Source organism: Choloepus didactylus, chromosome 6, assembly GCF_015220235.1.
Source record: "Choloepus didactylus isolate mChoDid1 chromosome 6, mChoDid1.pri, whole genome shotgun sequence".
NCBI lineage: Eukaryota > Metazoa > Chordata > Mammalia > Pilosa > Megalonychidae > Choloepus > Choloepus didactylus.
In genome coordinates, this window is record NC_051312.1 from 52,817,528 (window position 1) to 52,834,464 (window position 16,937).

The following is a 16,937-nucleotide window of genomic DNA, read 5'->3' on the forward strand; positions in this document are numbered from 1 at the left end:
CTCAAGAAGTCTGAGGATTATAGTTAAAAGAAAGGAGAAAGGACAACATGAGCAAGAGCAAGGGCATAGAAGAGTGAAACTATGGGGGTGTAAATGGAGACGTACACTGCTGGCACCCTGCCCATATCCCTTAATTGTGCTGCAGCCAACTCTTCCCGAACTGTTGAATTTAGGCTTCTCTCTAAGCCAAGGGAGGCAACTCAGCCTTTGCATGGGGGCTCGATCTGCTGATGGACCTTGGTGTTTATACACCCCCAGCTCCCTTGCCCTTCAGGTAAAATAACTCTAAAGCACTTTTCCTGGTGTTCACTATGTTTTAAACTGTTACCTGGGGATTAAGCTCCAGACATCCAGAGTGGCTGCTGGCTTGATAACCCACTCTATATTGGCCACTTTCCTTCCCTGTATCACTTCCCTAACTCCCCTACAGGTGTTCCCAGCACTTTCCCAAAGTAAACCCCTTAAACTTGAATCCTTGTCCCAGGGTCTGCTTCTCAGGGAACACAAGCTAACACAAATGTAGTATTGTTAAAATATAACATATGAGACTGAAGAGACACGGCAGGGGCAATATAGCCCAAAGTTTGCTTCATATACCCACAGACGGATCCTGGTCACCACCGCAGGAGAAGCGTGTTTATGGATTCATAAAACATATAATATGTATGATATCACTGCAGCATCTCTCAGGGCTCATTTGTCCATCCCATCCCCATTTTACAGATGATACACCTGAGACCCCAAGTGGGAAATGACTTGTCCAGTGTCACCTAGCTGATTAGTGTAAAGCCCAGATTGTTGTTGCCTGAACACTATATGGTGAGAATTCTACTCCCTGAGGCAAACTGAGGAGCTTTTTTGAGTAATTTTTGTGCCAACTCAACCACAAAGTTACAAAGATTAGAGTCTTGAGAAATTCATTTTCAGGCTCTTTCTTGTAAATCAGCTTGTGTTAACTGATCCAGCAGAGCTGGCCAGTGCCATCTTTGTAGGGTCTGTGTGCTGTAGTTTGCAAATAAACCTGAGTGCGTAAGATTCATTAACCACTTGATAAACCCAGTAAGCTCACTTTTAGGAAGCAATGATAGAAAAATTATGGCACGAAGACATGCATAAATGTGAACAATAAAGCATTATTTATGACAGCAAAACAATGGAAACAACCTGATTGTCCGTCAATGGAGCAATACCCAATGTCATTGAATGGAATAAAGTTGCCCTAGAAAGACATCCATGCAATCCAAGGGAAAAAAAAAAACAAGTTGCAGACTCATATGTATAGAATGATCCCCTTTTTGTTGGGAAAAAAAAAAGCTTATGTGTAAATAGACGTTTTGCTTTGAAAGCATAAGAAAATTCTGAAAAGATATTTGCCAAACTGTCAACAGTGTGTGGTGGGATAATTTTGGAATATTAACTTGTGTTTGTCTTTCCTATGTTTCCTCCCATCCTCCATTGTAAGCAGATGGTCAGGCCTTTTTTGTGGCCACTTGCCACAAGGGAGGTTTTTGTCTCAGGGCCAGAAGCCAACGTTGTTTACAAGATTGTTCTGATCCTGGTTATGAGTTTTATAAAACTTAAACTCATTGAGATTATATTTGGTGCCCTGGTGGAACTGGAGAAAGAAAGAAGGCCCTTTAAATAGAAATAGGACATAAATCTGTGATTCTTGGAGGGAAGGTTCCCCTCCCTATCCCCCAACTTCTGTATTGCGGCACTCCCTGGATGAGGAGTACCTCAGATGGTAAAATCTAGGGAGCTGGGAATTCCAAAGCCTCACCAAAGATTTTCCAGGCTTCAAGCACGGGAACCAGAACCAGAAGAGACCAGGTGGTCTGAGACCATAGAACCCTCAGCAATACACATCATAGACTAAGTCCAGTGGCTGAATGCTTGGACTTGTTGCTATATGAGACCCTGGGACCCTTGCCCAACTCTGAGGGATTGGGGTGATGATAATGACTGAGATTGAATCCCTAATCACCTGTGGGATGGGAGGGGAATTAGGGTATAGGCTCAGAATGGGATTTAATTTTATATTAAAAAAATAATAAAGTGTTGTTTCTTGTCCATCTCAGTGTGTGGAATAACATTCATATTCACTACAAGTGATGCAATTGGAGTCACTTCTTATATCACATAATTTTTAAGTAGCAGAATTATAGATTGTTTTGATTATCTTTTCTTGCCTCCCTGATGCCCCTAATATTTTTCTAATAAAACTGTTTTTAATGTTCATTAAGGCATCCCACCGTCTCAGTCTGGAGACAGCATCTCTAGAGCGACAGGGTCAACTGCAAAAGTTCCATTTCAGACCCTGAGTCATGGGTCTTGTTTATTCATTTAAACATCACTTGAAAGATCCACTTGCTCAACTGTTCTGATACTTGCACAAATAGAAATGCTCACCCTCCTGTATCCTGAATTTCCAGTTCCCCTGAGCTCTCTGATATTCTCTACTATCTCAGAAAGGAACCCTCTTTCTACTCCGTCATCAGTCCCTTTACTCAAGTAATCCCTTTCAGTTTTTGCCAAGTTATAAATATATCTTGGAACTCATTCATTCCCAGGTTTCCTTGATGAGATCCCTTTTAAATTTCTTTGAAGAACATCTTTTTTATGAAGAAACAAAATGCCTTTAGGGATGGGTAGGAAGGACAGAGGATATGAGATTGCTGGGGACAGCTGCAGACAGTCTGAAATGGACTTGCTGTCAGAGTGCTACAGAAAAGATGACTCAGTTTTGAAAAATGCAATAATTCCATCTAAGCCCCCCGCATGGGAGAAAAAGGAAGAGGCTTTTTTCTGCACATCAGTCCTTGGGTCCCATCAGTCCATCTAGTCTTCGTACTCTTGGCTTTCTAACAACCGTCTTAGGACTCTCCATTGATTCCCTCAAGGACACAGGTCCAATCTCCATGTCTTTGTATAAACTGTATCTCTTTCTTGAGGAACCATCTCCATTGCATGTCTACTAGCCTGATCCTATCCATCTCACCATGAAGCTTATCCTACCTCCTCCTGGCCATAGTCATCTTCTCTGAACCCAGATACTACACAAATATATCCATGCTATTCTATTATTTTATAGGCTTGAATCTTATCCTTTTTGATAGGACATTAAGCTATCAGAGAGCAAGGAACAGAATACATAATGAGCTCAGTCATATATGTTTCTATTGAAAGTCTTCTTACAGTAACCTGAATCTCAAATACCTTACAGTTCCCATGACTGTAAATTTAACCATTAAGGATAGAAACTGAGTTTCTTGCTCTTCCTGCTACAGCCTCCTGGATGCTTGATGTTGCACCTGTGTGTCCATTAGCTTTTAGTTTGACAGGTAAGGAAGCAACTCTTAGCTAAGCCCTGAGTTAGCAGCTCTCATAAAGGGTCAGTGGGGATGGATTGTTGAAAGTTGTAATTGAAATGAAACTCATGATTATATCTGAATTTCTTTAAGCAGTGCCAACCATAACTGTGAGCACAAAGTGCCAGTTGGCAAACTGCTCAACAGGAGGTCAAATATTAGTTGGACCATTTCCCCCTCCCTTCTTCCCCCTCCCCACATTTATTTGACTGGCTCTTTGCCTGAATTAGGTGAAGATAGAGCAAGGGAAGCTATTGGGGATCTGAATCAGAGAAAAGAAGGAGACCAAAACAGGAAGCAGAAGGGACAAACTTGTTTGTCTCCCAGCTTTGCTTCTGTTGGACCCCAGAGGTAACCACAATAAACAGCAGCACCAGAAAAGGTCCTCCCTGTAGCTGAAAGTAACCATAAGACAAGGCTATACTTACAGAATATCTGGCATGGTAGGATTGAAATGTCTACTTGCTGATCTTGTTCTTTCCCTCAAATCTGTCATCTCCTAGAGGGATGATATGTATAATATTTTAATATCTAATACAAAACATATACAAGTAGTACTTCATCTGCCTCTATCACGTTCCTGGAAGTATATTTAGAATTTTAAGCTCTTCCAACCATTACACATTTTGCCAAATTTTAGTCATTGAGGGAGTTATGTTTAAACATCTGTTGACTGCAGATGTTAAGCAGTGTGAAATATTCTTTTAAGATGCCAAAATGCAATTAAAATCACAATGTTTTTCTTAGTAACACATCATGCTACATCAGTGGAAATTCAGAAAGACATATCTCAATGAACAATGAATGGTAATAATTCTCTAAACAAATCAGCTGAGGCTCTTGGCAGGGGAGAATTAACTTTTGAGTAACTTAGGTTAAATCGTCAATGCCAATCTCTTGAAGAGAGCTCTTTTTTTTTTTTTTTTTTTTTTTTTTTTCGAACTAGGCAACGGTCAGGTGTAGTGAATTGGAAGGAAGGACATTGTTTTGGCACAAAGGATGAAGATAATTGGGTAATAAACTCTTTCCTGACTTTTGGCTTGGCCATAGAACCACGAGATGTCAGAGTTTAAAACACTGAAATGCCAACTCTTTTCTCGAATGCCAACATGGAGGTGTCTGATTTAGATCTGGGCTCAGGATTCAAGAGAAGATGTGTGGAGCACAGCCTGGACATGCCTCAACCTGGGTGATGATCTCTGCCCCAAATAGTGGAAGAAATAATACCTACAGCATGAGCATAGAGGATTTTTCTTCTTTACTTGCTAGGACCCGAAGCTGCCTTGCAGTTGCTGCATGAGAAAGCAGAAACAAAACTGGAGCTTCCAGAAGATGGAGGAGAACTCTCTCTTGAGTGTGAATTTGGGCAGTATCGAGAGGCCTCACAGATCAAAATAGTTCTCCCCCCCAACCTGGAACTCTACAGTTAGAGCTTTTCTTTAGGATTAAAACCTGGAAGCTCCACAGAGGTCTTGAGGAGAGCAATAAATCCATTAGTAGTCAGTGGCACTCATCAGTTATTTTTTTCCATTCCATTTTTATGTCTAATTTTATCTACTTCCTAAAAATGTGTTTCATATTTTCATGAGAACTGAGCCTACATCTGTAACTGGTTCAAACATCTTAATGTTTTGTCTAAATCAGTCCAAAATTCAGTCAAACTTTTGTTTGGACAAAAGTGACCAGGGAATTTCACCCAGTTGCGTGGCCCAATATTTCTTTTATTCATCATAATTCAGAAATATTGATTGAGCATCTGTTATATGTCAAGTCCTATACCAGGTCCTGGGGCAACAGTGGTAAAAATCCATAATCTCTGTCTCCAGTGCCTTATCAGTCTGATGGAGACCCAGACACGTAACCAGACAGTTATAATGAGTGTAATGAGTGGTAATGGATGCTTTTGAACATAAAGCCATAACCAACGTTATTCTGACCATATATTGATAACTACTATGCTGGTTTGAATCCATTATGTACCCCAGAAAAGCCATGTTATTTTAATCCAATCTTGTGGGTGCAGACTTATTGTGGGTGGGATATTTTGATTAGGTTGTTTCCATGAAGATGTGACCCACCTAGTTGAGGGTGGGACCTTAGATTCTTTCCATGGAGATGTGACCCCACCCATTCAAGGTGGGTCTTAATTAGTTTATTGGAGCCCTTAAGAGAGCTAAGAGCTGACACCGACCAAGGCGTTTGGAGATGCTAAGCTAAGAGATGAAGCCCGGAGTTTGCCCTAGAAAAGCTGAGTGAGAATCCATAGACGCTTAAGAAGAAAGCCACTAGAATTAGAAACTGAAAGCAATGCAACCTGGGAGCAAAGGATCAGCAGATGCCAGCCATGTACCTTCCCAGCTGACAGAGGTGTTCCAGACACCCTCGGCCTTTTCCTCAGAGAAGGTACTTACCTCTTGATGCCTTAATTTGGACATTTTCATGGCCTTAGAACTGTAAATTTGTGAACTAATAAACTCCCTTTGTAAAAGCCAATCCATCTCTGGTATATTGCATTTCCAACAGCTTTAGCAAACCAGAACAACTATGTTCTTGAGTTTCCAGGTACACTGAAAAAGTGTAATGAGGAGATGCTAAACTAGTAGGTCATATTTTTATCAAGTTCATCGATACATTTACTCCTGTGCTAGGTGCTTGTGGTGAGGGTATATGTTGGGGAATAGGAGAATTTAAGTTGGGATGGAAGAAAATGCCATCTCAACCATCAAAGAATTTACAATTTAACCAGGGGACATAAGATGGAAGTGTAGGAAATTATTAGAAATCAGACAACCTACAAATTTGTAATGTATAAATATCAAATTGTGGGGCAAACAATAAGAGACATAAGTGTTGAGAAAAGAAAAAGAGTGATTGTTAAGGATTGAATCATGTCCCCCACAAAAAGCATGCTCAGGTCCTAATCCCTGGTCCTGTGGGTATGAACACATTTATAAATAGAACCTTTAAAAATGTTAGTAGTAAAAGTGTGCCCAAACTCAGTGAGGGTGGAATTTACTCTGATATGGCTGAAGTCCTTATAAGCAAAGAATATTCGGCATAGAGAGGACGCCATGAGGAGCAGCCAGAAGCTGGACGTCAACAGAACCCGAAGGGAAAGGAGAAGACACTGCCATGTGCATTGCCACATGATGGAGAAGCCAAGGAACCCCAAAGATTGCCAGCCAGCCAGAGGATACTGACCCTGGGAGGAAGAAAGCCTTCTAGCCTCTGAAACTGTGAACCAATAAATTCCTGTTGTCAGGCCAACCCATTGTGTAGTATTTGCTTTAGCAGCTAGGAAACTAGGGCAGTAATGTAGGGTGGAATAACCTCTGAAAGATCTTCCCTGAGGACATAGGAATGAGTGAGGCATAGAAGGACTGATCCAATTTATAATGGTGAATGGGAGGCATCCAAGCAGTCTAAGCGGGGGGGTGAGGGGGGGTGGCAGGTGTAAATGTCTGGAGCTGGTAAAGAGGTTAACATTTTTGTTGTTGCTATGTGGGTATCATACGGGTGGGGGCAGGGTGTTGTGTAATAAGGGATCAGCCAGTCTGAAGTTGAGTTTTGTGCCATGTTTTTTACTTCTGCATTTTTGAGGGCTACATATTATGGATACAGGAGTTCACAAATTCCTGCCACCTTGAAGCTTATGATCTAGTTCTACAAAAAGAATCATTATATCAGATTTTTCTAAGATGCAATGCATTGGGGTCCCTGTCCCTATTATTTCATCCTTCAAACACTGCCCAGTGAAATTTCCTTAATCTGTTCGGCCAAAATAATTTATAATGACAATGATAACAGCTAACAATATTAAGTAGCTTCTAGACCAAGGTACTATACTAAGTACTTCCAATACCTTAGTCATAATAAGAATAGTTAACATATTTTAAGGCACAATGTTATGTTCTTTGCAGAGATTACAAAATTTAATCCTTATAACCAGCTTTAGAAGTAGATATTTTTATTATCCCCATTGTATATATGAGAAAACTGAGGATTGGCAGGTGTGGTAGTTTGAGGCTATGTACCCCAGAAAAGGCCATGTTCTTTTTTTTATTATTCATACTATTGAAATATATTCACATACCATGCAGTCATACAAAATGAAGTGTGCATTCAGTTTTTTATAGCACCATTATATAGTTGTGCATTCATCACCAAAATTAATTTTTGACATTTTCATTACCACACACACACAAAAATAATAAGAATAAAAATTAAAGTGAAAAAGAGCAATTAAAGTAAAAAAGAACACTGGGTGCCTTTGTTTCGTTCTGTTTTGTTTTTCCTTCCCCCATTTTTCTACTCATCCATCCATAAACTAGGCAAAGGGGAGTGTGGTCCATATGGCTTTCTCAATCACATTGTCACCCTCATAAGCTACATTTTTATACAATCGTCTTCAAGATTCATGGGTTCTGGGTTGTAGTTTGATAGTTTCAGGTATCTACCACCAGCTACTCCAATTCTTTAGAACCTAAAAAGGGTTGTCTATATTGTGCATAAGAGTGCCCACCAGAGTGACCTCTCGGCTCCTTTTGGAATCTCTCTGCCACTGTAACTTATTTCATTTCCTTTCACATCCCCCTTTTGGTCAAGAAAATGTTCTCCATCCCACGATGCTGGGTCTACATTCCTCCCTGGGAGTCATATTCCACGTTGCCAGGGAGATTCACTCCCCTGGGTGTCAGATTCCAAGGCCATGTTCTTTTAATCCAGTCCTGTGGGTGCAGACCTATTGTGGGTGGGACCTTTTGGTTAGGTTATTTCAATTGAGATGTGACCCACCTCATTTAAGGTGGGTTTTAATCCTCTTACTGGAGTCCTTTATAAGAGGATAAAATACATACAGAAGTAGAGAGATGAAATTAAGTAAAGCTCACAGAAAAAGGCCCAGAGAAGTTGAGAGGCAGACACTGAAGCCAGAGGCTGGAAGCAATGAAACCTGGGAGAGAAGGACCAGCAGACATTGCCATGTGCCTTGCTATCTGATAGAGGAACCCAAGCTCGCTAGTAACTGGTCTTCAGAGAAGGTATCATCCTGTTGATGCCTTAATTGGGACATTTTCATGGCCTTAGAACTGTGAATTTGTAAGCTAATAAATCCCTATTGTAAAAGCCAACCCATTTCTGGTATATTGCAATTTGTCAGCTTTAGCAAACCAAAAGAGCAGGGTCAAACAATTTCCCCAAGGTTACCCTTAACTTTTTGGGTAGAAAGAGGATGTTCAGAAAATGGGACAAACAACATTTGTGCCCCTGACATGGTGCAATGTGGAGTACACAACACACTTATGAAGGATTCTTGCCAAAAAAAAAGTTGAACATGAATCTAGTTAAACCAGTAGCTCTAACTTGCAGTTTATTGAAAATATAGGGAAAAGGATTAAGATAAATGACACCACAAAGAAGCAATCAGAAAAATTTAGAATTTGGGACTATAGGACAACTGGCCTATACATGACATTGACAACATGTCAATGAGATAAATAAATTTAAAAAAAAAGAAGTAGAATTGCTTTGAATTGATTCAGTGTTTAAAACCTGTTTGATTCCTGATTTGAACAAACAAATTTTAAGTAGATCTTTTAGAGATAAGCAGAGAAATTGTAATGTGGACTGGTTATTGGAGAAAACCAAGATAATATTCTTAATTGTGTTAGGTGTGATAATGGTATGGAGGTTGTAGAAGAAAATGCCAATATTTTTGGAGATAAGTACAAATATATTAGGGGAAATTACCCAGAATCTGGGATTTGCTTAAAAACATTTTAGCAACAACTACAACAACAAAAGAATACATGATGCAAGCATGGCAAATCTTGCTAATCATTGAAGCTGGGTGATGGGCATATGGAGCATCTCTCAACTTTCTTGTGTGTTTGAAATTTTTTAATAAAAAGTAATTTAAAAATGCATGGCTTACACAATTAACAAGGGTGGAAACAGATCCCCCTGCACCACAGAACCTGCTTTTTAGCACATGGTAGATGCTCAGTTAGCACATGGTGAGTTACTGGAATTGAGACACGGAAACAAACTATGGCATGAAAAGAAATGCCTTTGCACTTCTAAACAGAAAGTATCAACAGTAGGGGCTCCAGTCAGGAAGCCTGTCTTGCCTTTGAGACAGCTTGTACTGCACGGTGCTTATTTTTATAATAAAATCTCTTCCTTTTCTTTTTGCTGTCAAGCTGCCTGTGCCGGTTTGAATGTATTATGTCCCCCAAAAAGCCATTATCTTTGATGTACTCTTGTGTGGGCAGACATACCAGTGTTGATTAGATTGTAATTCTTTTAGTGTTTCCATGGAGATGCGCCCACCCAACTGTGGGTGATGACTTTAGTTGGATAATTTCCATGGAGGTGTGGCCCCACCCATTCAACATGGATCTGAATTTAATTATTGGAGCACTATATAAGCTCAGACAGAAGGAGTGAGCTTGCTACAGCCAAGAGGGACACTTTGAAGAATGCACAGGAGCTGAGAGAGGACATGCAGATGAGAGACAGTTTGAAGATGGCTGTTGAAAGCAGACTCTTGCTCTGGAGAAGCTAAGAGAGGACAAACACCCCAAGATGCCTTAATTGAGACATTTTCATGGCCTTAGAACTGTAAATTTGTAAGCTAATAAATCCCCATTGTAAGTGATATTTTGAAGAGGAGCTGTGGCCTAGAGAGGAACGTTCTGGGAGAAAGCCATTTTGAAACCAGAACTTTGGAGCAGATGCCAGCCATGTGCCTTCCCAGCTAACAGAGGTTTTCCGGACACCATTGGCCATCCTCCAGTGAAGGTACCTGATTATTGGTGCAATACCTTGGACACTTTATGGCCTTAAGACTGTAACTGTGTAACCAAATAAACCCCAATTATAAAAGCCAATCCATTTCTGGTGTTTTGCATTCTGGCAGCACTGGCAAACTAGAACACTGCCCTTGATGTTAATTTTCATCAAAAATTCACATAGATACCATTTTAAATGTGAGGGAGAAGGGCATTTGTAGTGTGGTTCACCTTGTAAGTCTGGCCTTGTCTCTCTGAAGACAGCAAAGAGCCCCAACTTCTGAAGCACGGACTTGATGAAATCAGTGCTTTTGGGAGATCTATGTTCAGCAACTCTGCCCAACATATTTGCCTTTCCAAATATGGGGGGCTAAGATAGATATACCCCCAAATTCTGATTGCAGAGGAGGCTACAGCAGGCAGAAAGACATCGCCCACCCTGATCTAGTGCTTTGAACATGACCAGGCTACTTTTCCGTATCAAACCTGCAGGGAATAACACAAATGATGTCAAGAAATATTTTTCCGGAAATTGGTTTATTAGACCAAATATGAAATTATGGATACTCTTCCAAGAGGAAACAAGACTGAATGCTCCTGCATAGAGTCTGTTTATAATAAGATATTTGCATCTCAATTCAGGAAGCTGGAGATTGAACTCCCAGAAATGAACTGGCACCAATTCCCATGAATGAAATGACTATGAATCATTTCATTCTTGAAAATTAAACAAAGATGTGACTTAACAGGTGATGAGTTGGGTTGACGTACAATATTTCTACAAGCACTCAGCCAGAATACATTCTCATGTTATTGGTATAATTCGGAACCATTTAAACATTCCTGCATCTGAGCCTTATGAGAGAGAAGAAACTGAGCATATCTGTCAAAACATGCTTAACAAATTATTTTTGTTGAAGTCTATCTTACACTGTTTCAGATGAGGCAATGTGTGATTTTTAGAGCACTGAATGTCCCACGTAGCCAGTACATCGTGTTAGAAACAAGTTTCTGCTCTTCAATCATCCCCTCACTTAAATAAGAAATGAGGAGAGAAAGGACCAAGACTAACAATCACTTCTTGACTCTTTTTTAACAAATCCAGAAGCACGTTCATCCATTACTTTGAGCATGTGAAATTGTGCTGTCTGATATGGTAGCCACTAGTCACATGTGACTATCTAAATTTGAATTAATTAAAATTAAATAAAACAAAAATTTCAATTTCTCAATTGTATTAGCCACACTTCAAGTGCTCAAAAGCTACATGTGGTTAGTACTACTGTCTTGAGCAGCTCAGATTTAGAACATTTCCACTGGAACAGAAAGAGTGTATTCATTGACAGTTTCCACTTTCCCATTTTTTGAAGTTAGAAGAACAGTCTTTGTCTCTATAGCTCTTATAGAAAAATGCTCTAGGGCGAATAAGAAAATATCTAAAATTAGTTTCTCCAAAATTCATTCTGAAACTACCCTATAACTTCAGTTTAAATGTATAAGATTTTGACTAAATAGATATTGAAATATTCAGAAAGAATGACAAAATTGAAAGAATTTTGGAATCTATTTGGATGACTAATTGGACTTTTGTTATTTGATAAAAAATAACATTTTATTAGATCCAGTTCAAAACTAAGGGAAGGGTTTGGTAAAAACAAGCAAACAAAAAGCCAAGAAACTTCCTACTGACTGGAAAAGCCCAGACATAAGAAAGATGTGCTCACGTTAATATTTGTAATCTTTTACCTTATGTGTTTTCCTTAAGGAAAAGACAACATAAAAGAGGAAACAAAGTAGCAAATGGGATTTTTTTCCTTAGATGTTGTATGACAAGAGTGATAGTCACTTATTAGGTGAGTGAAATGATCAAGGACAGAAGAAAGGGACCAGAAAAGCTGAAAGTAAAGTTACTTTCACACTCTAGAGTTGGTAGTTTGTGTTTTTTTTTTCCTAGAACACTTTTTAATCTAATGAAATGATTTGGATACACTGTTTTATCCAAAGATAAGCAGTACCTACTAGCTGGTGAAGATTAACGTAAAAAAAAAGCACCACTCTGGGGGAAAAATATCCACCATTTTTTATTCAGCAAAGAATGGAGTCCCCACTGGTACCAGTCACTGTGCTAGTTATTTTAGGAGAAATAGGCATTAAAGAGACAACAAAATGAATGACTAATTACAACTGAAATTAAAAAGGAAAAGGAAAAGGCCCTATAAAAGCATACAACAGGAGGACTAAACCTAGTTTTGGAGGTCAGAGAAGGTTTTCCTTAAAAAGTAACCTTTAAGGAGAGACCTAAAGGATGAGTAAGACTCATCCATGTAAGAGGTGAGGAAAGAGCATCTGGGTGAAGGATATTTGCCTGGAGTCCATAAAGCAGAAAACAGGATTGAGCATTTTAGAAATGAAAGAAGGCCATTGTGGTGGAAACATAGCAAGCAAGAAGAAGGAGGGTGCAGGTCGAGGCTGGGGAAGTAGGTGGGCATCTGGGAAGGCAGGAGCTTGTAGACCACGATCAATGAATAAATTAATGTACAAAATATATATTATATAAATACTGCATTATTTGTGTTTTAATGAAAAGTTATAATTCACAGAAAAAGACATGAATATGCAGAATTACATAGTAAAAAATATTACTTAGTTATCCAGGTGATTTTTAAAAAAGGATTTTCAGATGGAAGGAAACAGTGTTTTCAAAGTTGTAGAGGTAAGAAAGAATATGATGTTTTCTGGAAATAGTAAGGGGATAAGCAAGAGAAAAAGTTAAATAGTAGACTAGGCCAGATTGTTGAGGTTTTTAAATGACAGGATATGATGGAGAAACTTTATCAATGATGAAGCAAGGAAACAGTGAAGATTTTCAGTGGGGAAGGGACAATGTGAGAATTTTATGTAGTATGAGCAATTAACTGGTGGTGAATGGTTGGGGAGAGGAACATTACAGTTATGTATTAGATGTTGCGGCTAAAAGCAAGTTATGCCACAGCTCTTCAGGAGATAAATTGGAGAAAGCAGTTGTAACAATGAAATAAGGAAGGGCTAAATATGTATGGGGGTGGGGTTAGGAGATTGTGGGAATGAAGAGCCAGAATCTAAAAGCAATGGGATAGAGATTTATTGGCACCCACTCCAGCCTCCATTTCCTGTTTTCCCACAAATGACATCCAAATATCCCTTTGAAGAACTGACACCCACTTCAGCTTCAATGCATCTCCAGCTCCTGGCTTTATTAATTGGTTAGGGATAGGCAAGTCACTCCATTTGGGCCAATAAGAAACAAGGAGATATCCTGGTGATTCTCTGGTAAATAAGCTTCTTTATGGTCCCCCAGCAGCTATCGAAGGTGATAGTTGATACCACACTCTGTAGAGGTGACAGCTTGTCCCACACTCTGTAGAGTTAGGGATAATGATCTGGAAACTGGAGTAGCTGCAGTCATTTTAGTCAAGGATGAGGACCAGGATGAGGGTGGACTTCTCACAGGGAGGAGAGCAGAGGCAAATGTCTCACGGAGATATGGTTCCAAAACCCTGGTAACATTGAGAAGCTCTAACTCACCCTCTTCACTCTTCAGTCACATGAGTCAATAAATTTCCTTTTTGTGCATGCGTGTGTGTGTATGTGCAGGCCAGTTTGCATGGGGACTTCTGTACCTTGGCACCTCAATATTCCTGACTAATACAGAAAGGGCAGACAAAGATGAGTTACTTTTTAAAAATAGAAAATTGATTGGAAATTATCAGGAATGATTTTATCTCAACTATTTGATAAACATGAGAATTGGTTTTATAACCAAATGGATAAGGAAGAGAATAAAGAGAAAAAGCAGATTATAACCTATAAGAGATAGAGCAGTATATGGTATTAAAACCAGGGATCCCATTCATGGCCATGTGCTGCTGCTTATTTTTTCCAGAGTATTTATATTCCCCTGATTGATGAAAGAACATATCCTTGCAATAGACTTATTGTTGCTTGCAATAAAAAAAATGACTAAAAATGCTCCCTAAAAATTAAAACTCAAAAATTTAAAGAAAAATTTTTTAAAACACTGATAAGAGCAATTAACATTTAGGAGTCTATCTTTCCAGCCATTTTTGCACATACACAAGTTTTATTATAGAACAATGAGATCCTGATGCATGCACTGTATCATGGCCTAGGCTTTGCACTTAACAATATACAACAGACATTTCCATGTCAGTAAATGAAGATTACATCATCTTCTTACATATACGTTTTTATAAAGGGTACTTACAGGGTGGTAAAGGTTGAGGATTTAGAGCCAAAGGGCATGCTCAGATCCTGGTTCTGCCCCTGTTCTGCTTTGCTAATGCTGCTGTTTTGCAGAGCACCAGAAATGGATTGGCTTTTATAAAGGGGGTTTATTTGGTTACACAGTTACAGTCTTAAGGCCATAAGTGTCCAAGGTAAGGCATCAACACAAGGTACCTTCACTGAAGGATGGCCGATGGCGTCCAAAAACTTCTGTTAGCTGGGAAGGCACGTGGCTGGGATCCGCTTGCTCCCAGGTTCTGTTTCAAAATGGCATTCCCCAAAATGTCTGCATCAGCTTCCAATGACAGTCTTCAAAATGTCTGTCTCAGCTATAGCTGTGAGCTCCTTCTGTCTGAGCTTAAGTAAGGCTCTAGTAAACTAATCAAGGCCCACACTGAATGGTCATGGCCAAGCCTCCATGGAAATACTGAACCAATAGGTTCCAACCTAATCCACACTAATACATCTGCCCCCATATGATTGCATTAAAGAATATGGCTTTTTCCAGGGACATAATATACACAAACCAGCACAGTCCCTAAATGAGTTCCTCGTTTCTGCTTTGCAGTTTAAATGGAATGATACCTCCATAGTGCTTAGCACAATGCCTGGTACAAACTGACACTATATAATGAGAGCTTCTGCCATCATTTTAAACAATATTAATTCTGTGTTTGCAAGGGGTCAAGGAGAGAGGAAGGAGAACAGAACGAGCCATAGAAGGGATATAGATATATTCATATAGTAGATATGGATATAGAATAGAATTAGATCCTATCTGTACACAATTGAAAAGAAGAACAATAAGAGAAGAAACAATAACCAGAATTTATGACATTCCTTCATCTATAAAATGATATTACTAATTTTGATCATCAATAATGTTGACAGCGTAATTGATATAAAATTTGAGCAATGGAATTGATCAAACAACTGAACCCTTAAGCTCACAATTTGATTCTTTCCCACCATCCACAAATTAAGATGAACAGAAACATAAGAGTGGAGTTTATGGTCTTTATGAAAAAGTGATTTTCTCTGTGTCCTTAGGCAAAATGCCTTCAATTGACTCTGGCTCCATCTGCACTCAAGGAAAAACTGCACGTTCTTCTTTTTTTAAATGTGTGTTTTTAAAATACCATTTGGCACTTACCCTATAAAGCTTAAAAATCAGCTTTTGAAAAAAATATCACTCAAAATGTTGCGTCTCATGTAGAGGCAAGCAAATTGGATTCCTGTAAATGTTCCTTAAGAAATGTCTTCAAGTCTGTATTCCAACAATTGCATTTTTAAAAATACACATTGATTTGGTTTTAAAATTCTAGTCTTCTTATACTTGTCTTCCCTTTTTAGAAAAGAACCTGAATTATACAAGTATATCTTGCTTTAAGAAGCCTAGTAAATGAAAGCTCCTCATTGTATCATAGATAAATTAGAAAGTCATTATTTACACTTCAAAAATAATTTTAGAAAATAATTCAAAGTAAAATCCTTAAACAGAAAACTTAGCAAGGAAATTTAAAACAGGATTTAAATTTACATGCAACTTCTATGAAACTCATCTGCTATGTATAGTAACACAGCAATGAACATGATAAAATTGCTAATATATCCTCCATTATATTCCCAGAAGTTTATGCATTTCTGTAAATATTTTGAGCTGGAAAAAGATGGAGGTATCTCTAGGGCTGATGGCCCTGGTGATAAAACAAGTTGACCGTATCCAACACACACTGGCAAAATGGTAGTAACAGAAGTCATTTGTTCATTGGATTGTACAATTGTCTGAGCCAAGAACTGTGTCTCATTCATGTTTGTTTTAGTGTTCTTTTCCATGTAACATACTAATTATGTGCATTCGAAAAATGCCATCTTGTGAATTATTCAATAAGCAGTGTTGGGTTAACTGGATGACTGTAGAAAAAAATAAAGCAGGATCCCTACCACACCTTTTAAATAAAAATTAATCCCACATGTATAAAAGATTGTGACACAATCTTTTATAGATGTGTATTTCAACAACATGAGAGACTGTTTTTGGAGACTCCTTCATGTATAGAACATCTAAAAGTTTGAATTAAATTTTAAAAATATATCTGTTTAATGTGTGGATGAGTTGGCAGGAAATTTTCAAAATCCTTAAAACTAGAATCAACAATAAAGAAACATACTTTACCAATGAAGTTGCTCATTCCTGGTGGCACAGCCTTGGTTTTATTGAACCACACATAAGGTGTGAGGTTAAGGGGACAAATCAGAATAAGAAGATAAATAGAGACTCTAGAATAAAGAAGGGACCACACAGCCTGAAGGATGACAATCCTCATTAGGTGATAGATAAACTTGCAATGAGAAGAAACTCTTGACTTGTCTCAGCCTTAACTCTGGGTGAAGCCAGTGGGAGGACCCTCCTTCAAATTCCTAACCACCATCCCCCACTCATATGAGCTAAGGGGATAAAATTAGCATTACTTGGCAAACCCACCCCACCCCC